This window comes from Euprymna scolopes, chromosome 11 (assembly GCF_053919585.1).
Source record: "Euprymna scolopes isolate OS-2025 chromosome 11, ASM5391958v1, whole genome shotgun sequence".
Classification (NCBI taxonomy): domain Eukaryota; kingdom Metazoa; phylum Mollusca; class Cephalopoda; order Sepiida; family Sepiolidae; genus Euprymna; species Euprymna scolopes.
Window position 1 is genome coordinate 84833626 of NC_136492.1, and position 24318 is coordinate 84857943.

The following is a 24318-nucleotide window of genomic DNA, read 5'->3' on the forward strand; positions in this document are numbered from 1 at the left end:
ATAAATATCGAAAAATAGGCTAAAAATATTAATATCTTCACCTTCAACTGGGCACTTTTCTACAGGGGGTGTCGCTTTTTTCGCCGATATTTTAGAAAGTTATCCTGTCCTTATGATTGTCTAGCCTAAATGGTAACATAATTCACTTCAGGTTTGGCGGTGGATGTAACCTGCAAGGAGGTTGGTTTTTTTCTCGTTCTTTTCGCCCTTCGCCGTACGGGTTCGAGCCTACTTTCCTACTACCCCTTTTTTTTTTACTCAACATACACATACAGATACCCGGGCAACGCCGGGATGAAATGCTAATACACCCACACACACACACAAACACACACATATATATATATATATATATATATATATATATATATATATATATATATATATATATATATATATATATGCGTCGTTTGTTTTGGTTTTACCAATATGTTTTGAATGATTTCAATTATTTAGGAAAGTGCGTTTTTTCCTAAATGCGAGTTGGGAATAATTTCCTCTTTAACCAAGTTGGTACCCCCACATGGGGAGCGGTATATATATATATTTTTTAAATACAATATATATATATATATATATATAAGAAATATAATCTGGTATACGACCCCATACAATCAAATGTTAAAAACAAAACTTGGCAAAAAATATCTAGATCTTATCGAAAAGCACTCTCTCTTGCACAAAATTTTCAATAAAATACCCTAAAGTCATCCTACAGCTCCTGCAAACATTTAGAGATGATAATAAATAAAACAATGTAAACGACACAAAATAAACAATAAAAAAGTAGACACCACGACTAAAATAACACTAACTCAAAAGACATGTATATAACTAGCAGAAATAATAATAATAATAATAATAATAATAATAATAATAGTAATAATAATAATAATAATAATAATAATAATCCATCTCTGGACAACAACAACGATACTTGAAACGAAAAAAATACGAGAAATACAAATGCTATTGAAGATACCGCACATTTTGCCCACTTAAAATAAACATCTAACCAGCATAGTTTATTAGGTCACAAAATTCACTAAAGAAAACCCGAATAACAAGAAAGATTACGTAGGTATGACTTCCTTAGATTTCAAAACTCGATATTATGACCACAAACGTACATTCAACAATGAAAATAAACACCGTATGAAAACAAAGCTAGCAAATAAATACTGGGAACTCAAAGATAACGGGCCGTTCGCCGGTAGTCGAATGGAAAATAGTAAGACAAGATGATGCCTTCATAAAAAATTTGGTATCCTGTACTTTCAAGAACCCCAACATCTAGTTAACTGTAGAAGAGAAATAACGAACAACTGTGGTCACAGGATAAAATTTACTCAAGGATAGAGATACAAAATAACTTTAAAACTAGCAAAAACAGTAGAAAATAAACAAATACATAAATAAAATAAATAAACCTGCATACATAAACTATCATATATATATATATATATATATATATATATATATAAACTAACATAAAAACCTAACCTAGATTTAAAACAGGTCAAGACAGTAGATATCCAGGCTAAATAGAACACACACAAAGAATCAGGTCAACCAGAGGTTAAATGGGCCTTTTCCTGTAAGTGCATGCTCATTGGCTGATAGGAAGGGCGTGGTGGATACTAGAAAGCTGATTGGCAAATTAAATTTCAATAGAAGGTGCGTATATAAAAACAATAGACAACCACAAAATTCACGCATAAGCCCGAAGAATCTTAGAGTGGATGAAACGCGGAATATTCAGTGTAGCTTAATCGCCATATATATTTTATAAATTACTAACTAGCTCTACCTTCGTATTGACCACTTTTTAAGTAAATACTTAAAGTTTACGCATACATTTATACTTTCGTATATTAATTTTATGTGAGTAAATGAAATAGTTTATATATATACATATATATATATATATATATATATATATATATATATATATATATTATTTTATTTTAAAAAAAGTTGCGCCGTTTTAGCCTTCCAAACTTATCTATTTACATACGTAATTTTTCTTTTCAATTTGTAATTAATATGCAACGCTTCACGTGCAGATAAAGAAAGAAATTTTGTAAAACAGATGAGTGTTTAGGAAAATATTGCGTGAAAATCAGCATCTAAGAAGGGCCTGCAACTAGGAATCTTTGTAAAGGTTCTACTCCTCTTAAACTTTCCGAAACACTGAGAAGCCCCTTCTCTCTCTTCAGTTAAACAGTAATGAGCTTACCTTCCACACATGCCCAGATAAAACGGTGTGGTTAGGACCTCTAATTAATGGACGGCTCTGCGCTACGTCTCACCCACATAATGGTCGCTAATTTATGATGGCTGTTTCTTCTCGTTTCCGTATTATTCCGTTTATTGCACAGCGAGAGACGCCGGCATAATAAAATGCTAGATTTTGTAAATATGGTCGGCGCTTAACACTTAAATATTAATGGAAAAAGTGGGATGTGAGAGTGAAAATATTGTTGTATGAATAGGAATGGATGGACGATATAAAGATAGATAGATAAATAGATAGATAGATAGATAGATAGATAGATAAATAGATAGATAGATAGATATATAGGGAGGTAACCGGACGCAGATGTGTTGATTGATGAATGTTAAGACCAAGACAGAAATATTTATACTTGGCAAAAATTATATTATATATATATATTTATATATATATATATGCGTGCGTGTGTGTGTGTGTGTGGTGTGCGTGTGTGCGTGTGGGTGCGTGTGTGCGTGTGTACGTGTGTGTGTGTGAGGGAGCGAATGAGAGATAAATAGAGACAGAGGTCATAAGGGCAGAGATACACAGATCGAGAGTAGAAGAGAAATACTACTATATTAAAATATATAAAGATATAAATACTACCATATAAAAATATAGAAAGATATAATCCTATATATATATATATATATATATATATATATATATATATATATATATATATATGTATACATGTATATATATATATATATACACACACACACATATATATAGTATATATTTACAATTAAGTATAGATGTAAAAAATAAGTTATCAAATGTTATTAAAGGTTTTCTAGCTAAAACATTACTTTAATTTCGTCGTGCGTTATATTCGTTAGTTTTCGTGCCATTAAGAGAGATGTGTTTAGTAAAATCGGAGATAGTGATTGGTAATATGATTCAATGTCAAAAGAAAGTATTAGACCAGAAAAAATACCCCTGCCCATTTCAACGTTTTAATGGGCTCGACGGACTCAGCTCACCAATCTGGTAGGTCTTTTTCTTTTAATAAAATTCATTCTATGCTCAATGAACAGTTAAAACATGAATGAGACTTATACAGAGATGATGCACTTTCCGTAACAAACTCCACAAATAAAAATTACGAAAAAGCAATTAAATCCCTACATAAATTATTTAAAAAATAACGGACTTACTATAAAAATGTACGCTAATAAAAAAATAGTTAATTTCTTAGACATAACCTTAAATCTTGAAAACTCCACCTTGGAACCCTATCATACACCTACCCAATCTGTACTATATGTCCATAACAAATCAAACCACCCAAAATCAATATTGAAATCAATAGTTCCCGATGTCTCTTCAAGAATGTCTAGCCTATCTTCTAACAAATCTATATTTAACAAAAATTAAAAATATTACAATGAAGCCTTTAAAACCTCAGGATACACATCCCAAATTATATTCGTAAAAAAAAATGGTAGAAACAAAAACTGCATTGAAAATAAACCAACTAAGAGCATAATAACTTATAATAATGAGCATTTCATCCCGCATACGAATTACAAAAAATGACCAAAATGCAAGACAAACAAAATGAAACCGCAAGTATTAGATACACACACAAATAAACAGCATATCAAAGTCCATAAGCCTAAAAACAGATACAGGCAGACCGTATGGCTCAATTCTCGATATTCCAAAAATCTTGAGACAAACATAGCCAGAGAATTCTTTAAAATATTCGAAGACACTTTAAAGCCCCTCATAGATACAGCAAAATCTTTAATAAGAACATAATCAAAGTGTCTTACTCAACTATGCCAAACCTTCATTAAAAAATAATTAGTTCTAACAATAATAAAATAATAATTTACAAAATACAAACACAGAAAATATAGCAGGCTGTAGCTGTAGAAGAAAAAAATAGATGTCCTCTATAAGGTACATGCAAAATAAAAAATGTAGTTTATAGCTGCAAAGTATCACACACCCAAAATTTAAATGAGGTTAATAACAACATTAACTCGAACACGCGATTAAATAACTGCACAAACTTTAACCAATCAACCAATCAAATACAGACCAACCCATCATATCCAATGCCACCCCTAATCTACCTGAAAATAAATACATTAAACAAAACGCAATCTATTTCCGTTCCACATCTGGGCTTACTAAGCATAGGATTTCAACCCACAAGCACTCTTTTACAACACTTTGTATGCATGAGGCCCGAAAGATTTTAAAATATGACGATGACAAAAATAGAATCACCCTCCCAAATTCAAGAGAGGAACGTATATCCTCATGCAGTCATAAACGTTGATTAAAATTTAACAAATATAAACCACCATAAGTCGTTAAAAATGTTGCTTATTAATAATCTATCTTGAAATTTTTATTTATATCTTAATACTCTTATTAATAAAATTTGGATCATCATTATTATTATTAATATTAGTTTATTTGATAAATTTACCATTATTATATATTATTAAAATATCTATTTAAGTTTTACCTACACTATATTTATTAATCTCAGTAAATAAATAATTAACATTACTAAATTCAATAAGTTCCCCTTATATTATATAATCTATAAAGAATAGATGCTAATTGTCTCCCTTTGAACATTTAATTAGACAGATAAGAGTATCTCCGCCATTTTTTTAATCTATACATGTTTTAAATTAGGCGTTACTAACATATTCTTACCGTTAAAAATGTTCCATTGGCGTTCATTTTGAAAATACAATATTTCGTGCATTTATATGCTATAATCAAAATCCAAATGAATGATTTGACGATAGTTACGGTTTTCAAAAGGCAAAAAATTAAAAGGTATATGTATATATATATATATATATATATATATATATATATATATATATATATATATATATACACATATATATACATATATATATATATATAATTCTTAACTATTATTAAAAACATATTATTTTAACCTTATATTTAAACCAAATGCAAATTTATGATTTATTCTATTTTTTATTCTCAACTGATATTACTTTGGTTATCAAGATTAATAAGTTACTATTTTCCTTTTTATCTTAATTTTTCTAGATACATCTGCCTTAAAAATGCTAGGTTCATTTATGGTGTCTTTTATATATAAAAAAAAACACCCCATACTTTTGCTGATGAGGAGACTTTGTTTCAAAAGAACTAATATGTCAAAATTATTGTCCATGACTTAATGTATATCACAATAAAAACATTGTTTTCGAAACCATCGGAAAATTATTGACTTTGTTGTGTTCCTTCTTATGTAACAGATTTTTAATTTTTAATTTTTAATTTTAATTTTAATTTTAAATTATCAATCACTTTAATATATATATATATATATGTATCTCTCTCTCTCTCTCTCTCTCTCTCTATATATATATATATATATATATATATATATATATATATATATATACATTAAACAGTCTGACTCATGTTCAGGTAACATACCTCTAAAATTTTAATGTTTAGATCCAAAATTGGCGGATGAGTTTGGTAGAGTCTGCAAAGCACAAATATTTCGACTTTGACTTCTTGGCAGCCACATTTTAGCCCATAATAATTAAAAGCTTGCTGCATGTCTGAATACACTTTATGTAAACTTTTAAATGTTTAGATCATAATTGGTTAAATAGTTTACTAGAGATCGCAAAATGAATATCTTTTTACTTTTACCATTTGGCAACCAGATCTTCGGCAAAAACCTATTCAAAAGCTAGCTTAATATCTCAATTTATTTTATGTAAAATGTCAAATATTTAGACCAAATATAGGCTGAGTGACTTGGCGGAGACCGCAGAGGTTAATTTTTTTTAACTTTGACCCCAATTTTCGCCCCTTAATATTTTTTTCGGCTGAAATCAAATAAAAGTTGGATGCATATCCAAGTAACCTACAGCTAAAATTTCAAGCGTTTAAGTGCAAAATTGGCGGAGGACTTTTGTAGAGTTGTCAAAGGTCAAATCGTTGATCTTTGACCCCTTTACTCTAAATTCTCGGGCTTAAACCCGATTAAAATATTTTCCCAAGTCTCAGTACACCTTATGTCAAATTTCCAGTCTCTAGACTAAAAATTGACAGAGCAGTTTCCTAGGGAAATGTACACAGACAGACACGCACACAGACACGGATGGACAAGTTCACTTTTATATATATATATATATATATATATATATATATATATATATATATATATATGTATGTGTGTGTGTGTGTGTGTGTGTGTGTATATGATGGCAAAAATATATACATATTTTTAAAAACGTAATAAAATTTTCAAATGTTTGGACCAAAATTGGCTTACAGATCAACTTTTTTTCAAATTTTATCCCTTAACATTTACTGTTTTGAGCTCAAATTAGGTTAAAGTGTTTAATCCGTGTCCAACTAACCTACCCCTAAAATTTTAAGTGTTTAGACTCAAAATCGGCGGAGGAGTAACATTATCGAAGGCCAAATCGTGGCACTCTGACCCTATGACAAAAAAAAATGCTGGCCTAAAATTGATTAAAATATTTCCCTAAATCTCAATATCCCTAAGGTCAAATCTCGAGTCTGTAGACAGAAAATTGACATAGTAATTTGGTAGGAAAATGTACACAGACAGACACTCACACAGCCATTTTCACTTAATGTATAAATATATATATATATACATATATATATATATATATATATACACATATATACATATATATATATATAAAGAGAGAGAGACAGACAGACAGACAGAGAGGGTAAGTGATTAATGCCAAAAAAGTTTATATTCAAAATTCTAAGTTGTTGCCCATTTTTCTGATAAGGTGTAATCTTTCGTATGTAAAAAGGTTCAACTTTTGAAAGCCCCTGTTTCGTTTAGAAGAGCCAATCATATAACAATGTTAATTTTTTAAAAAGTTTCCGTCTGTACTCGTCAGAAGGATAAGAACACATAAATTTGAAAATCAAGTAAAACAGGACATAAGAAAAAATAAATATATCATGTAAACACTACCGTGTTAGAATATATAGTTAAGACTTAGTTTTACTCATTTAGAATTGCTTTAAAGCATCATCGCTCACTAATTCTGCGATCAAATTTCAAAAATTTTTTTGCAGGTCATAGCTCACCTTCTATCTATATTTTGAAATAAACATTTTAAGTTTTCGTTCATTAAAAAAAAATTATATTAAATAAAATTACTGGTATTCAAAAGTCTTCAGATTAAGTAAGGAACGTGAGAATCGGTTTCTTTTGATTGACTGTTGGTTATCGTAGCAATTTTTTAGCATTGGCGTTTTAAAGACGTTTCCACTGATTCACTGGTGGTTACCAGGCAACGTTTCCCTCATCGACACCTTCATAAATCATAGCGGGAATGTCGCTCGCATGCTATACTTTTGGGGATTATAAAGACAATTAAGAAAAGAGATGATATTTCCGTGCTAGGGCTGATAATATTTCGCTTACGACGTCGCCCATGAATTCTGTTTTTCACTTTCCTGTTTCTTTAATCTGTATATTTATTATATTACGTTTTTTATTTGATTTTTTATTTAGTCAATTTAAAAAATTGATAATATTTTTATAGATTGTTGACAATGCGTAATATATTGTACACAAAAAGAAAATATTCCACTTACGACGTCACACGTTGATTCTGTTTCACCTTTTGTTCCTTCCTTCTGTTTATTTATTCATTTTTTCTTTTATTAAATTTTTTTAATTAAATTTAAGATGTTGGGTGTAATTGTTTTATAGATTGTTGACAAAGCTTATTAAATTGAACATAAAAACGAAGATATTATTTCAAAGCAAAATCTAGAAAAAACATGGATTACGTAGAAAATGTGAGCATGGAAAGCAATATGGTCAAGATTAAACTAAGAAAAGTCAACGGAGCAGGTGTTAAAACAGGAAAAGAAAAAAGACAAGGTATTCTAGTGAAAAATATAATAAATTTATAACTCAGAATATTGCATCATTAAGAATTAAAAAAAATGAATTTAACGTTATATATAAGTTTTTAATGCTGAAATTTTGAAAGTTATAAATGTATTATATTTATGACTAAAATATCTTGCCTCTTACTTTTCCTGTTATTATAACTAGTCTTTTTACTTTTCTAAGTTTAATCTTTACAATATTACTTTACATCATCACATTTTTCTATTAATACATATACATATATATATATATATATATATATGTGTGTGTGTGTGTGTGTGTGTGTTTGTGTGTGTCTGTATCTGTGTCTGTGACGGTGTGTGTGTGTGTGTGTGTTTGTGTGCGTGTGTGTATTTAAACCATTATCCGTATTCACTATTTCTTTCTTCATCATTCTACAATATTTTATTTTGTTCTAGAGGGTCGGTTTTTTTATGAATAGACGGCATTTAAAAAAAATTGATTACCGATTAAAATAATAATAGAATATTATTTATATAATCGAATATTTCTCCACTAAACATTCTCTTTCTGTTGGTGTGAATGGACATAGATCAGAAACAAGGCATAAACATTTCAATGGTGTTCAAAGATAAATCACCATCTTCTTATTTCCTCTTCGTTTCATTAATTTGGTTTATTGAAAAAGGAAACGCCATGTTATTTAATCAGCAGCGTTTTTTTTTAGATTGGATTTCTTGTTTTGCTTTCGTTCTGCTTACGCGACTTTTCCATATTCTCACCTGAATTCTTTGTACCTTCAACGAAACATAACATTCCCCTGCGACTTGTATTTCCTGCGTTCATTTCTACCAAGTGAAATTTATTTTCTATGCAAATAAAACAACAATAAAAAATAGAATGGATCTTTACAGACATATTACTTGTGCATAAATATGAAAAATATCAAGTTAAAAACTCGTCTCGTTCAGCAATTACAAGCATTTAAAATGATGTGTTGTTTATTTGTTATCTGGTATGCTTGTTATCTGTTACATACACATTCTATAACGTCAGAAAACTGACATCTCTAGAAAAAAAACGTGACGTAATCAACCAAATGAGAGTAGGAATGCTACTAGAAGATCCTTTTATGTCGAAAATCGATAACGTAATATAAAGTCTTCATTATAAGAGGGCGTGTAAGCATTGGAAATTAGAGGAACGTTTTTAGAAGTGTTTTTAATACAACAGTTTCTGCTTACCTTCAATCACATAGTCATTACGATATATAGAAGAAACACAATCCGTATATAATATATTTACTTCCACGGTACCTTCAGTGCCCATAAATCGTTTAGGATCAAAGTTAAAAATCGAAGTAATTTCATAATTATTAAATAAAACAACTTTGTATTGTATTTCCATATATTATTTCAAAATGCTCATACATGTTATTCTTTAAATTTTAATATATATTACAACTCATATAATTTAATAGGAAATAATAACAATCAATAAATACTGAATGTTATTTTGTTCATTTTGAGCCTGGATTTTAATTTTTGTAGCCACTGATTATAACTCTCTTGGGAAAAATGTATATAATTTAGGTGTTGCATACATTGTATATCTTGACGGCAAAACAATCAATCATATACAATGGACATCTGTAATATTAGTGAAGTTATGAAAATTTATTTATTATATTAGTCAAGGTATGTATATATATATATAACTATATATATATATGTATTTTATCAGAAATATATTTCTACACTATTGAGCTCTAACAAAGACATTGTTTGATAAATATATATTTACACATTACAAATATAAATATATGCATATTTACACACACACGCACACATATATATATATATGGATATATATGTATATATATATATATATATATATATATATATATATATATATATATATATATATATACGCTTTATTTTTTATTGCTGTACCTTTCTGTTAAGTTATATTGTTTCAGCTACCCGGCCGTTTTTTTTTTTTGGGGGGGGGCCGTCTGTAGTTTCCTCAAACTTTTACAGAATATATATATATATATATATATATATATATATATATATATATATATAGGCCTCACTATTTTAATGAAACACTGTTCTGCCAGATTAAACATACCCATTCCTGTGTCTCGATACATCTTCTATCATTACATGTAATCAGTTTTTTTTTAAATAGTCAACAAAATAGAAACCTATTCGTGACCAGAGGCACACACACACACACACACACACACATACACACAGATATTCACTTTTATATTATAGATATTCAAGCAAATATTATTAAATGCAATGGGGCCACTTTGCTTTATGATTCTGTTTTTCAATTTTTCGATTTTTCGTATAATCTTTTTTGTATCAAAATCAAAAATATTACTAAAAGTTCCATAGTTGTCGCTGTAACGAACGCTTTCGATTCGTCCACGAAGCATCATCAGGGGTTGAAGTAAAAGTGCGAAGAAGCGAAAATGAGAATAAAAAGTGCAAACTAAAATATACAGTAAACGGTGATAAGTTAATTATATAGAGTCGATTAAAAATAAAGGTCGGTTAAAAATTCGAGTATTAAAAACAACATTTTCGTGGACACCGTTAATAAAGACCGACCAATGCGAACTACGCAAGACATATTACGTTACTGCTTTTCCCGAATGCAATATCATCTATAGTGCGTTGACGCGTGCTAATATATGCCACTTTAAGAATGTTTAATATTGTAATATTATTCTCATGTTGTATAATTTTTATGTTGTCTATAAGGAAGTTTCTAAGATTGGGGGGGCAGTTAGGTTCTTTTATCAAATGTTTATATATTGCACTAGTAGTATTTAAATGCATGGTTATTCCCGCGGACCAAGTTGTCGTTTCATACCCAATGTATGAATTATTTTCAGAGTTACATTATCCCATAGAGCATTTGAAGTTATACACTACATTGGTTTATTCCAACGATTTTATAGCCGGTGAGGACTTACTTCTAACCAGAAGATTTTGTGTTCTAAACTCCTTGTAGCAGATAATAAATTTAATTTTAGAATTACTGTCAAAAGTGGTCAAGTATCTACGTATTCTATTTTTACTTGCGTTTTCTTCGATTCTGAAGTTAAGTGTCATTTGATTTTGATTAAATATGAGGTTTGCATTGCAGTGTTGACTAATTACTTTTATCATGGTTCTCAAGGGATTGTAGCATTCGTTGTATTTGTTCATCAAAAATGTAATCATGAAAATGATTACTGATGAGTACTTGTTTATTTTTTTTATTTTAATTAGTAACATTTTTTGTGAATGATATCGTGACAGCAACAACCATGGAACTTTTTTTAATATTTTTGATTTTTATACAAAAAAGATTATCCGGAAAATCGAAAAATTGAAAAAAACAAAAACAATTATAATTGGCTCCGTTGCATTTAATATCATTTGCTTGAATGAAGATAAACGCTGCTTAAATATAGGCATTTCAAATATATATATATATATATATATATATATATATATATATATATATATGTATATATATACATATATATATATGTATGCATGTATGTATGTATATATATATATATATATATATGCATATACATAAATATACACATATATTTTAATATATATACATACTGATACATAAACATATGTTTTTATAAATAATACTAAACCAACCTTATGGACATCTTGGTCCCATAAACTCAGCAGGCGTAAACTGTTGCAAAAAGACGAATTAATTTTCAGACAGGAGCAAATACTCGAAGATATACGAATAAAGCGAAGAAAATTCGAACGGGAATACGTGTGAAATATATATATATATATATATATATATATATATATATATATATATTAATATATATATACATATATATATGAAATATATGTACTATCGGGATGGAAGTCGTATGAAAAAGATTAAGATATATCTTTAAGCAAGTCTAATGATTTAACGAATTCTTTTTGTCGACAAAGCAACGGCTTGAGTGAAAGAATTGAGACTTTACTCTCAAAATCTTTAAGTGATTTTGAGTCATCCCATTGCATGTTCTGAAATAATCAATTTTATGTACAGTGACACAAGCTAGATTTTCAATTAGATGTTGCCCAATGACAGATTCTAAAACAATAGAAGGCTGAAAACGACGTAGTTTGCCTAGTCTACTTCCAGCCGGTATATGATGGTTTAGTCGTGTCTGCAAGTTCAAGGAGGTTCGACCCACATAGCCAGAAGCGCTTTTACAATTACATTTATAAATAAGATTATTATGCAGGGGAAAATGCGTTAGGACCGTCTTAAAAATATCCAACTTCTTATTTTATTATTGGAATTATTTGATATGAGTAAATTGTACATTTATTTTATTCATTTGCGGACTGTCATGCTCATCTTAATAGTTGTTTCACGACGTTTTAGCCAACTATGTCTCTGGTATTTCTTAGGCTGTTAATCGCGACGTAATAAAATGCCCAATCTCTTTAACTGTATCCTAAATATTGCTGTCAGCCATAGTGGCCAAAACGTCGTTAAACAACTACTATGAAGATGGGGATAACAGTCCTCAAATAAATAAAACAAATATTCAACTTTTTTTTCTCACATTTATCTTATTTTCAACGTTTCTGCCGACTTCAAATTTCCGACTCTTCTCTTTGAACGTTGAAATATTCATGCAAATCTCTGAGACTTGTACGGCACGTTTAACCAATAGTTGTCGGAATGATATATATAGTACAAAATAAAACGAATCATTCTTATTAATAACAAGACAGGGTGTCCAAAACGTCACTAAAGAGTTTTGAGCTTACAGAGGTTCTTTATTAATCATTTATTTCCTTCAATTCTTGCAGTGATTTTTTGGACACTCTAAACCTTGCAAGAATTGAAGGTACACATCAGGAATGAGATAAGGGTGTTGAATTGTAATCCAGAGATTCTGCAATCTGTCATGAATAATATTTGGAAAGAGCACAAATATGCGAAGATAAAAATGGCCAGCATTTAAAATACGACATTATTTTTTATAAATTAATATTGTTTTATTTTGCATCTCTTTTTTTAAATTTCCAAATGTCTATCATCACTGATAAAGAGTCTATTTAAGTTCAAAACCCTTCACTGACATTTTGGAATTTTGTGTTTGTATACTGCTGAGATGAATTGTAATAACATTTTGAATAGGCATTGGCCAAGTTAAACTTGGTAATCTATTCAGCTTCATATGATATAAATTATAGTTTGCTTTCTTTTGAATTATAGTGTTTAATTAATCAGTGAACCGTTTTTTGTATACGATTCCTAACGAATTAATCATATTTACGATTTGCATGCATCAACGAAAACTGGTAAGCGCCGCAAAGTAAATATTCATAACAAACATATACATAATATTTTCATGGCGATATATGCCTAATTGATGCAGATTGTGTGTTCTTTGCCTTGTCATGTGTGCAATATCTTTTAACCCCCTTGTGTAATATTTAATAGCCGGCTTTGAACAGCGGAAGACGGATCAAAAGCTAATATGCAAACGAAAGCAAATTTACAGCAGACTGACATGTTCGAATTAGAAGGCAAAACATGTCCATATTCCTCTTGAATATGAATGTAAACTTTCAATCTATTTAAAGGTTTACATAGTATAAGTTAGTAAAATCACTGAATATCGTATTGTGGTGATAGCGAGAAAATAGTTCTGTGTAGCTTATTATTATTATTTTTTTGTTAAATATGATAAAATGGGGAGCCATTCTGAGTTATTTTGTTTTGAGAAATATACATTTTTAGTGAGAAATACCTATTTTGAATATGTATAATTTGAATAATGAAAACAAGTTGTTGGGCTTACGTCATGAAAATATAAAACTCTAAACGCCGCTGCATTAAAAAAAAAAAAAAACAGCGAAAAAAAAAAACGAAGCAAGCACATCTTTCATTATTCTTAAAAAAAACATATTTCGTTTCGTTTTCCACTTCAGGATGGCGTTTCGCATTTTACATCAAGACGGCGTATGCCCGAATTTTGTTTGTTACTCAATGAAAAATGTATATTTACTCTAAAAATGTGCATTTCTCAGAATATTATGCCTCGAATGACTCTTTATATGATATTATTTATCAACAACGAAACACATTTTAAAGCAAACACAAAATTATTTTCTCACTCTCAATCCAATAAGACATTTAGAAATTTACCCATCATTTTAACTCCGGAAGTTATTAAACTCAAAAACTATGCCACAATATTTCATAATTTTTTTTCAGGTGAGAACGTACAATTTATATTAAGATTATTAGAACTGCTGTTTGTAGCATTAGGGAGTGTCATTCTTCAAATTATTTCGTTCGGTGTAAGATCCGACCTAGTTTCATCTTGTCGAACACGAATATCTTTACGTCGAATTCAGGAATCAATACGACATTTCTCAGTTAACTGATAGCTTGCATTTATTCTTTAGCTATGATTGAGAAGAAAGTTATTTGGGATTGTATTCTTTAGTATCGCTTGTACTGGATTAAAACTTCACCCCCCCCACTTGTGTCACATAGAGCTAAGTTTGCATAATATTTTTTGCTATCACACAACGAGACCTGTGCATGCTCAACTGAAAACAGCTGAAGAAGTCCGGTGAGATATATAAACCTAGGAATTATGAGAATAACATCCATTAGGAGGAAAGTAGCTCGAAAATGTCTATTATTATATAAAAGGAACTTTGTGTGTGTGTGTGTGTGTGTGAGTGAGTGTGTGAGTTCGTTCCCGATGGACTCGGAAAAAGCTGGGCCGATTTTTATGAAATTTCACCCGCAGTTAGCATATATGCTTGGAAGTGTTCTTAGATAGATTGTGTATCGGAATGTCACAGTTAATAATGGATATATAAAAGAAAGAACAGGGGAATTTTAATAAAGTTTACACTTAATGCAGTCTAACATCACAGGATAATTTGAGAAGTTTCATTACCATATTAGCAAAAAAGTTCGGCGTATAACATCAACAGCAGGTTCTTTTATATGACAAGTATGCGTTCGAAAGGAATGTTTCTGTTTAGAACATTATTTCATCATGATACTTGACATTTTACATTTTACACTTTAATTCACGCAATTATATATAAAAATACATTTATAAAATAAACAGTAGATTATCTGTAATGAAATAAGGATCACAATGCAATTTCGAATAAGTCACTAGGGGGAGGCACGTGAAGCTCCCGTCCGGGTTCGTCGAGATGGGTCCTCAACTAAAGCAGGCAATCAATCGATCTTTTTTTTAAAAATGAGCTATTTCACCGATTTACATAACAATAAAAATATGGAAATCTGAAATATTCGTTGATCATCATTCAATCCTGGGCAACATCGGGTCTCCATGCTAGTCCTAAATAAATAAAACTTTAGCCGTTCTCGGCTTAAACTACTGTCTCGGAAGTAAAATAATTACGACATAGATTATATCAGATTGTAATATATCTTCAGATCTGATTATGTTCCTTGCGGGTTTATTGTGGAGTCTTTACTCGTTTACTACATTTGTACACATGCGGTTGTCCATTGGTTTATTCAGTCATTGGCTTCTAAATATTTAATGAGCACCACAATATACTACTTCTCGTTATCTTTCCTATCTGTCAAGAACTTCTTTGGAGAACACCGATCGCCATTCTCAGCAGCCCAATAACATGTCGAGAAAAATCATTTCCTACTACTTCGTTATTATTGTTATCGAACTATAGAAATGGACAGTCTTATAATCATGCTGCCTTTATTTCTTGAATCTTCATGGTTTATATTGTATTGGAAATAATTTGAATTATGACCATTAACACACTAGCAGTTCAGCCCGACTTTGCACGGGTCCTATGTATTGTTCATAATTTGCCCTATATGTGAATACCCTTTACGTAAAGTGTCACAGGGTTAGAGAATAAATTGTCTGAGTAATTTGGTAGAGATCGAAGAGGTATTTTGTAAACTTTAACCCCAATTTTACCCCTTAACATTTATTATTTGGTCTCAGAAAAATGTTTGACCCATGTCCATGTGATCTACATCTAAAATCTCAAGTCTTTATACCCAAAATTGGTAGAAAGAGTTTGGTAGAATCAACTCTTTCAACTTTGATTTTTTAGCAACGAACATTTTGGCCACAAACTGATTAAAAATGTTGCAGCATATCTGACTACCCGTTATACAAAAATACAAATATTTAGACCAAAAAATTGTCTTAGTAGTTTTCTAGAGACCAAAAAGGTCAAACATCTTGAACTTTAACCATTTGACAGCTCATATCTTTGACCCAAACCGATTAAAAAGCGTGCCCTATCTCTGAATACCCTTTATGTAAAATTTCAAATGTTTAGACAAGAAATTGGCTGAATGATTTCGTAGAGACAGCAGAAGTTAAAAAACTTTAACCCCAATTTTGACTCTTCAATATTTATTGTTTGGGCCTCAAATTAAGAAAGGTTAGATGCATGTCCAAGTAACCTACATTCAAAATTTCAAGTGTTTAGACAAATAACTGGCGGAGGAATTTGGAAGGGTTTTCAAAGGTTTCACTCCTTAACATTGGGTCGAAAACAGATTGAAAAGATTTTCCCAAATCTCAATACCTCTTATGTAAAATCTCGAGTGTGTAGCTAGAAAATTGACAAAGTACTTGGTAGAAAAATATACACACATATACATATACACATAGACAATTTAGCTTTTATCGATATACAAATTACTTTTGGAATACTAATTTAGTAATTCATTCTAACAAACAACTCAACGACCTGTGAGTTGTGTATTAATATTCTATGCAGTCCGTTACATATTTAACGTGGCTATTTCAACCTAGAAAGTGATCTAACTTACAAAGTAACTTTTGTATTTATCAACCAATTATGTTCTCCCAAAAGAATAAATAAATTTCTCCGACGTTGAGATTAGTTCTTCTAAGCTTGAAACAGCACATGTTGCAAACAAGCAAGTTACGTTTGTAAATGGCTTACAATTTAACTGTAGATGAAATTCACAATTGCTTGATCCTGTCTATAAAGCAATATACGCTCCTCCTGTTGTATAGGTGATGAAAGACGCCGGAAAATGTTGGGTGCATTACACATACGCACATTTAGGATCTGGGCAAAGTCAGAGGTTAAATTTGATTGCTGAGCGATGACCTCAACTCTACATTCCGATCAAGGCATTTGGGTCAAGAAAAATGACTTAAAAACAGAAAAATGGGACGACATATATTTTAACCTGGATTGAAATTTATTAAAACGCAAAGCAATAAAACAATAAAAAATAATGAAGATTATAAAAATGAGTGAAGAATCAAAATCTTCTTCATAGAATTTAACCATAAGAAAACAGAGAAAACAAGTGAGAAAGAACCAGCGATTAAGGCAGTGAATAGCATTTCTACCGCCGCCTTGATTAACCGCACCGACATTACTCCACCAAACATACATACTAACCGACCTCTTTCTTATCATACGCTATCAGTTGAATTGTAAATTAAACTGGTATTGCTGACTTAACATGTCTGTCTGCCTCTTTTTAAAAGAAAGTTATTTAAAAAATTATGGCGAAAGAATAAGACCGTGTATATAATTTCGCACGCAATGAATTATATAGAAATACGATATAACATTAGTTGGATTTAGCAATACAAACCCCAAGCTTAAAAGTTATCTCTGGATATTTCAGCAATGTATAATAAATTGCATTAAAGCATAACATATTAAATATAACGAACTAGTTGGTAGTATATGACTATACTTTGTGTTACTTAATACCTATTCTAAAACAAGAATCATGAAAATTGTTTCATCGCAGCCATGATTACACGCTGGTATTATAATGTAAGCTTCATCATAGTTTGAATTAATATTTTTTCTATGTACACAATTGCCTATATAAACTGCTTTTTTTTCAAGAGCCTAACGTCGGAAGGGATTTGGAAATTATATATTGTTACCGTTTTATAGTGTAAAGTTTGTTCAATGTAATACGTTCCATCAATATCTTCTGAACGTCTCTTAGCCACGGGGTATTAAAATTATATAGACTAGCGGGGCCTGTGGAAATTCTACAGCGGACCCCTTTCCTATGTAATATATTAATGTTTACATTTAGCGTAAATTTGTAAATTTTTTATTAAAACTGCAAAAGTATTTATCTAAGCTAGCGGGGACACCTGGCATACCCCAGTCCTTAATAACGCTTAAATATGATATTTGAATCCATGCAGATTTCGTATATATTATTATAGAGTCAATTTTTTGTAATTCTTATATATTATAAAGATGTGATTGCAAAAATATTAAAAAAATATATCCATATGAATTTCTTCGGTTATAATTGAAACCGAAACTAAAACTCATGGAGAATTCGTAGTAGAATTATTTATTAGAGAAATGGAAGATCACAACAATTAAATTACAGTCACTCGGAAGAAAAAAGATGTAAGCGTGGCACACAAAATAACACACGCTATCGTATTACTATATAATTAAGATAAGATAAGAAGATAAGATATATTATATTGGGTAAAATATAAAATAGATGATTTGAGTGCCTTCAGCTATGATCGAAACCAAAACTAAAAATGTTGAAGGATTTCTGTATCAGTATTTATTACAAACAGTAGATTGTTATAACAATACTAATCTACCCGTGACCCGTTGGTCAGTATGTTATATAAGCTATGGAATTAATGTATGAGCGTGACACTTGTGACGTAAAGAAAATATATATTTTTGACATAACGGAAACATTTCTATGAATGTATATTAAAATGAAAAATCACGGACAGATCATTCAAACATAAAAAAAATCCTCCCTATTCGGGTAAAGTTACCTATTATTCCTATTAATCGCTCAAAAATCGAAAATTAAACCTGATTTTCCCACGAATCGTACGCTGACGAAAGTCATTTAGCAGCAAAAACGTAGATGATCCTATCGATGAGAAATATAAGAATGAAAAGAAACATATTGTAAACCTAAAGCCAAGATATATAAACTTAAATTATAAAAAAAAGTAATTAATAAAACCTGAAACAAAAAAAAAACATAAAAAAATAAAACAAAATAAAACTAATATGGAAATAGATTATTCAATGTGTCAACAAATTTTTATCTAGAAATGTAAACAAAAATTAAAAAAGAAGGAAGGAAGGAAAAGGGGCGGATAGAGAGTAGTAGTAGTAGTAGTAGTATTAGTAGTAGTCTTGGCTTTACTACAATTGTTATTATATTTGTAAACGGGTTAAAGTAGTTTAGTTGTAATAAAATAGCGACAGTATAGTTGTAAAAAAGAATAGTTGCAAAACACCCCCACTCTTCCCATGTGAAATAATAATTTAGAAATAATAACGTTAATATTTCAGTGCGCAGGTCAACATCTGCAAAAGAAGCGATTTGTATTTATTTGTTTACGTTGTTATGTGTTAATGTTTATGCGTGCATGCGGAACCGGCTGTCATAAACGGGAAAGTGGGTTACATCACTTGTTACAAGGTCATTTGAGTTTTATAATTTTATAAATTTTGACACACACGCCATCGTATTAATATATAGAAGTTAAAGTTCTCTCTCTTACACGCACGCACACACACACAGACGCACACACACACATATGCGTGTAAGTACACGCCCACACACGCTAATAAAAATGTAGTAGTAGCAGTAATAGTTTAATTAAGAAAGTACACAACCTACATCGGTCTCTCTCTCTCTCTCTCACTCTCTCTGAAATAATAAGATGAACAAAAATTAAATAGCGAAAAAAATACAAATAACATTCGCTAACCGAGGGGTTTGTGTTATCGTTTTTTACTACGGAATAACATAAAATCAATTATTTCTTAACAACTTTCGCATTTACCAGAAAGATACACCCTGACTTTCATAGAATTAAAAGCAAATATGGTGGTGAGAGCACGCTAATCGAATGCCACCTGGAAAGTTCGCAAATGTGTATTCCGGAATTAATGTGTATACCGGAATTAAATATCAACCAACAAAATTTGCCGGAAAGCGTGACACACAAAAGAACACACACGCTATCGTATTAATAATAGATGACTCCCAGGCATTATTCTATCAGCTTACGCAATTTTTGTGAGAACCTGGCACATGATCACGATGGAATAGCCAAGGACGTATTTAAATTAGGATTTTCTATCGGACTGCGAAATGGCTAGGCCAATTTTTATGAAATTTCATAGAAATGTACTTTACGCATCTGATAGTGTTATTAGAAAGGTCTTGTATAAGAATGTTTTCGATACGTGTCGATAATTGATAATCGAAATAATCCGATGACATATAGAACGGGTGATTTTGACTAAACTAAACAGCTTATATATAGTGTCCAACATCAGAAGTGAATTTCAGAAGTTTTAGTATTACACAAGCAGAAGGGACCAACATATAAAATCAACAGTAGTTTATTGATATGTCAAGGGTGCGTTCAGAAGGAATGTTTCTGGTTAGAGCACAATTTAAACATGATACTGACTGTTGCATTTTGAAGTTTAATTCAAACTATTATCACCGCACAAGTATAAAGTGTAGGTATATAAAATCATCAGTAGATTTTGATAAGTCATGGGCGCATCAAAATAAACTCTTTTGTTTATAGCACAATTGAAACAGAATGATTGACTTTTGCATTTGAAACTAAGTGAATCATTATATATAAATAATAATATAATAGAATCAACAGTAAGTTTTCTGCAGTGAGATGTAAACTACAAGATATTGTGAACTAAGTCACTGTGTGGCGCTTCCTCTATTGCACGATTGTGTGTTCTCAACTACAACAGGCAATACATCGATTTGATTGAAAAGTTAGCGATTTCACAGATTTCGATGAGAAAATATGAGAGTGTGAAACATTCGCTGATCCTCATTCAATCCCTGGCAAAGGCGAGCCTCCCTGCTAGTTTCCTATATTTTCCTAGGAGTGTTAAAATACATGCCAAAACCTACCCGATAAAGATTAAATATAAATGATATTATAATAAAATTTGTTGAGGAATTTTTACAGAAAAAAACAAAAAACAAAGCGTGTCCATTTCCTTCTGTTTTTTAAGACAGAAAAATACCATTCCTAGAAAATGAATAAATAACAGTTTTCTTACGAATATGAAAGAAAAAATGATAAAATATCACGTGATAAGTGGTGGTAATTACTTATGTCCCCATTTGCTGTCTCCTAGCTTATACTTATGTTTCCTCTCACACTAATGCAGAAACTATAAATAAAATCTATCTATCTATCTATCTATTTCTCTCTCTCTCTCTCTCTCTCTATATATATATATATATATATACATACATATATATGTGAATGAAAACATATATATGAAGATAAAAATCTATATATGCATGTATATGTATACAGATATGTGTGTGTGTGTGTGTGCGGTAAAATTAGATTACTATTGAGTGGTTCCATGATATCTTCAAGAATTGTCGTGCGAGCGGAGAGAGCGAGAGGGAGAGAGAGAGAGAGAGAGAGAGAGAGAGAGAGAGAGAGAGAGAGAGAAAGAGAGAGAGAGCATCCCAGCGAAGAGAGGAGTACAGTCAGTGCTGGGGGACTTGCGTGAAGGTCACATGATTACATAAACACTTCCATTTTGAATTTCGGCGCCCGACCGTGTCCATTTCAAACAGGAGCCCCTCTGAGAGCCGACGTCGTCTCTCGTACCGTTCGGCCCGACTTCGACAAGACCCGACACTCGATAGAAAAAACAGAACCTTACTGTTTAAAAAAAGAAAAGGTAAAACTCTACCCACACCATCAAATGAATCGAGTTAAATCGCTTCAGTCGTTCTATTTGTAAATATATTTTTTTCTAAATTAAAGCTTCATTTCACATTTTAACCTTAAAATTCTAAAAATTAATATGAACTTGGAATTTGATTCGTATTTTAATTTTACTACTTGACGATCGGTTTGCGGTGATTCTGACGATTGCTCCCGCAGAGGCACTGCGGTGTTTGTCTCGTATCAGTAACGGTTTTCAATCATTAAACCGATCTGTGAATAGAACACCGTTATTGAAATAAATATTACAAGCTGGAAGATATAAGTATCACATATAACATAATATAATGTGAAACTAATTGCTTGAAAGCCAATTAAAATACATAATAGATTAAATATGTATGGAAGCCGACTAAATTTTCTTCAATGCTTATATGGCAATCGTTACATGAGGAGACGGTTATCAAAGTTTAGACAACAATATCATAAAGGAACCATATACAACTTTACTATAAGTAACTACATAACATATTTTCATTGTTAGTACTTCACCATTTTTGTATTTATAAAGATACTAACAAAGACACGACATTGTCCGGGAGGGAATATGTATCAACAAATGTTCTTTATTGTCGTAGTAATTAATGAAAGCGCCCATGTTTATAATCAAATCAACTAATTGCCTGTTTTAGTTAGAAACGCTTTCCCAGCTGTGTACTGGGCGGGAACTTAACATGCCTACCCGCAGTAACTTATCTAAAATACACCGTAGTCAACATTGCAGTAGAGCGAATCTACTGTTGATTTTTTAACATTATCTGTAAATAACGTTTTCATTTAAAACTTAAAATGCAAAAATCATTTATCATGGGTTAATTATGTTCTAAACAAACACATTCGTTTTGTAGGCACCATTGTCCTAGCAGAGAACAAACTGTTGATGTTATGACATCTTTTTTACACGATCATTTGAATTTAAGCGTACAAAAGCCAACCATCGAGATTTCATTGTGCTATACAAAGAAACGTTCATTCGAACGTGCCACTGCTCTATAAAAGAATCTTCATGCTTGTGCGATGATAAAGGTTCTTAAATGAACTTAAGATGAAAGATAGTATAGAAGTGTAAACTTTTATAAAAACCAGACTACTTATTTTCATCGGATTTTTTTTGATTATCGATTATCGACACTAATCAAATGCGTTCCGGGTACGCAGGAACACACTTAGACACATAAAGTATCTTAGTGTGAAATAAAAAACGACCCAAATGGTTCCAAGTGTACAGGGAACTCACTCACACACAAATTACGAATCATATAATAGTAAAGATTAGAAAGTGGGCGCGCACACACACACACACGCCCTATATATATATATATATATATATATATATATATATATATATATATATATAATTATTTACTATAATAATTATTAAATAGCTATAGACACTAGTGCTCCATCATGTCTGGAATCATCAGTGCAAGGTGTCACGATTAACACCGGTCGATAGATTCTAATCCGGCTAAAGAACCATCCCTGGCTTCATTAGCAAGGGCCTAATCCATTCGACTACCGTTCACCGCGAGACATACTGTTGAATTTAAAACATTTATTTTTAACCGCTTCTTAAAGTCTTTCAGAGTGATCTCATCATATATATATATATATATATATATATATATATATATATATATATATATATATATATATATATATATATATATATATATATACACACATATATGTATATATATATAGGGTATACAATTCTGATACAAATTTTATTTAATTTCTATACTAATTAAATATATATTTTATGTCTAAACAAATAAGAACATGCTTTGCCGTTTTGAAGTGAATCTGGAAAGCCATGTATTTATCTAATTCCAATTTCGAAACGCATTTCAAACACAGTTCACCATGCATGCGATTATTAGTGTAACGAATTATTGTTGCAATAAAACTATACACGAGGGGATTATAAAATAATGCCTTATATTTTTCCCGTCCATATAGATCAGAGGGGATTACAAATTGCACTGTTATAATGACAAAACATATGCATCTATGATCTGAAACTTTTATCTCTCCGTTGCAGGTAATGACGGTGGAAGACTAAAGAATAAATCCTGTCATAGACGTGCTTTAGAAGCAGAGGTACGTCATTGAATTTCTAGAAAAATGCATTGGGACTGGAGGTGACTGGAACAAAATAAGTTGCTTGTTTTAACGGTTCCACTTTTGTCTTCGTATCCCTTAAGCTTTTTGAGTTACAAAAATAGAAAGCTTTACTTTTGAATAATATTTGCATGAAAAAACAAAGGATCTGTTTTAGAGCTAGGTTAGTGGTTTTAGGTGGCCGTTCTG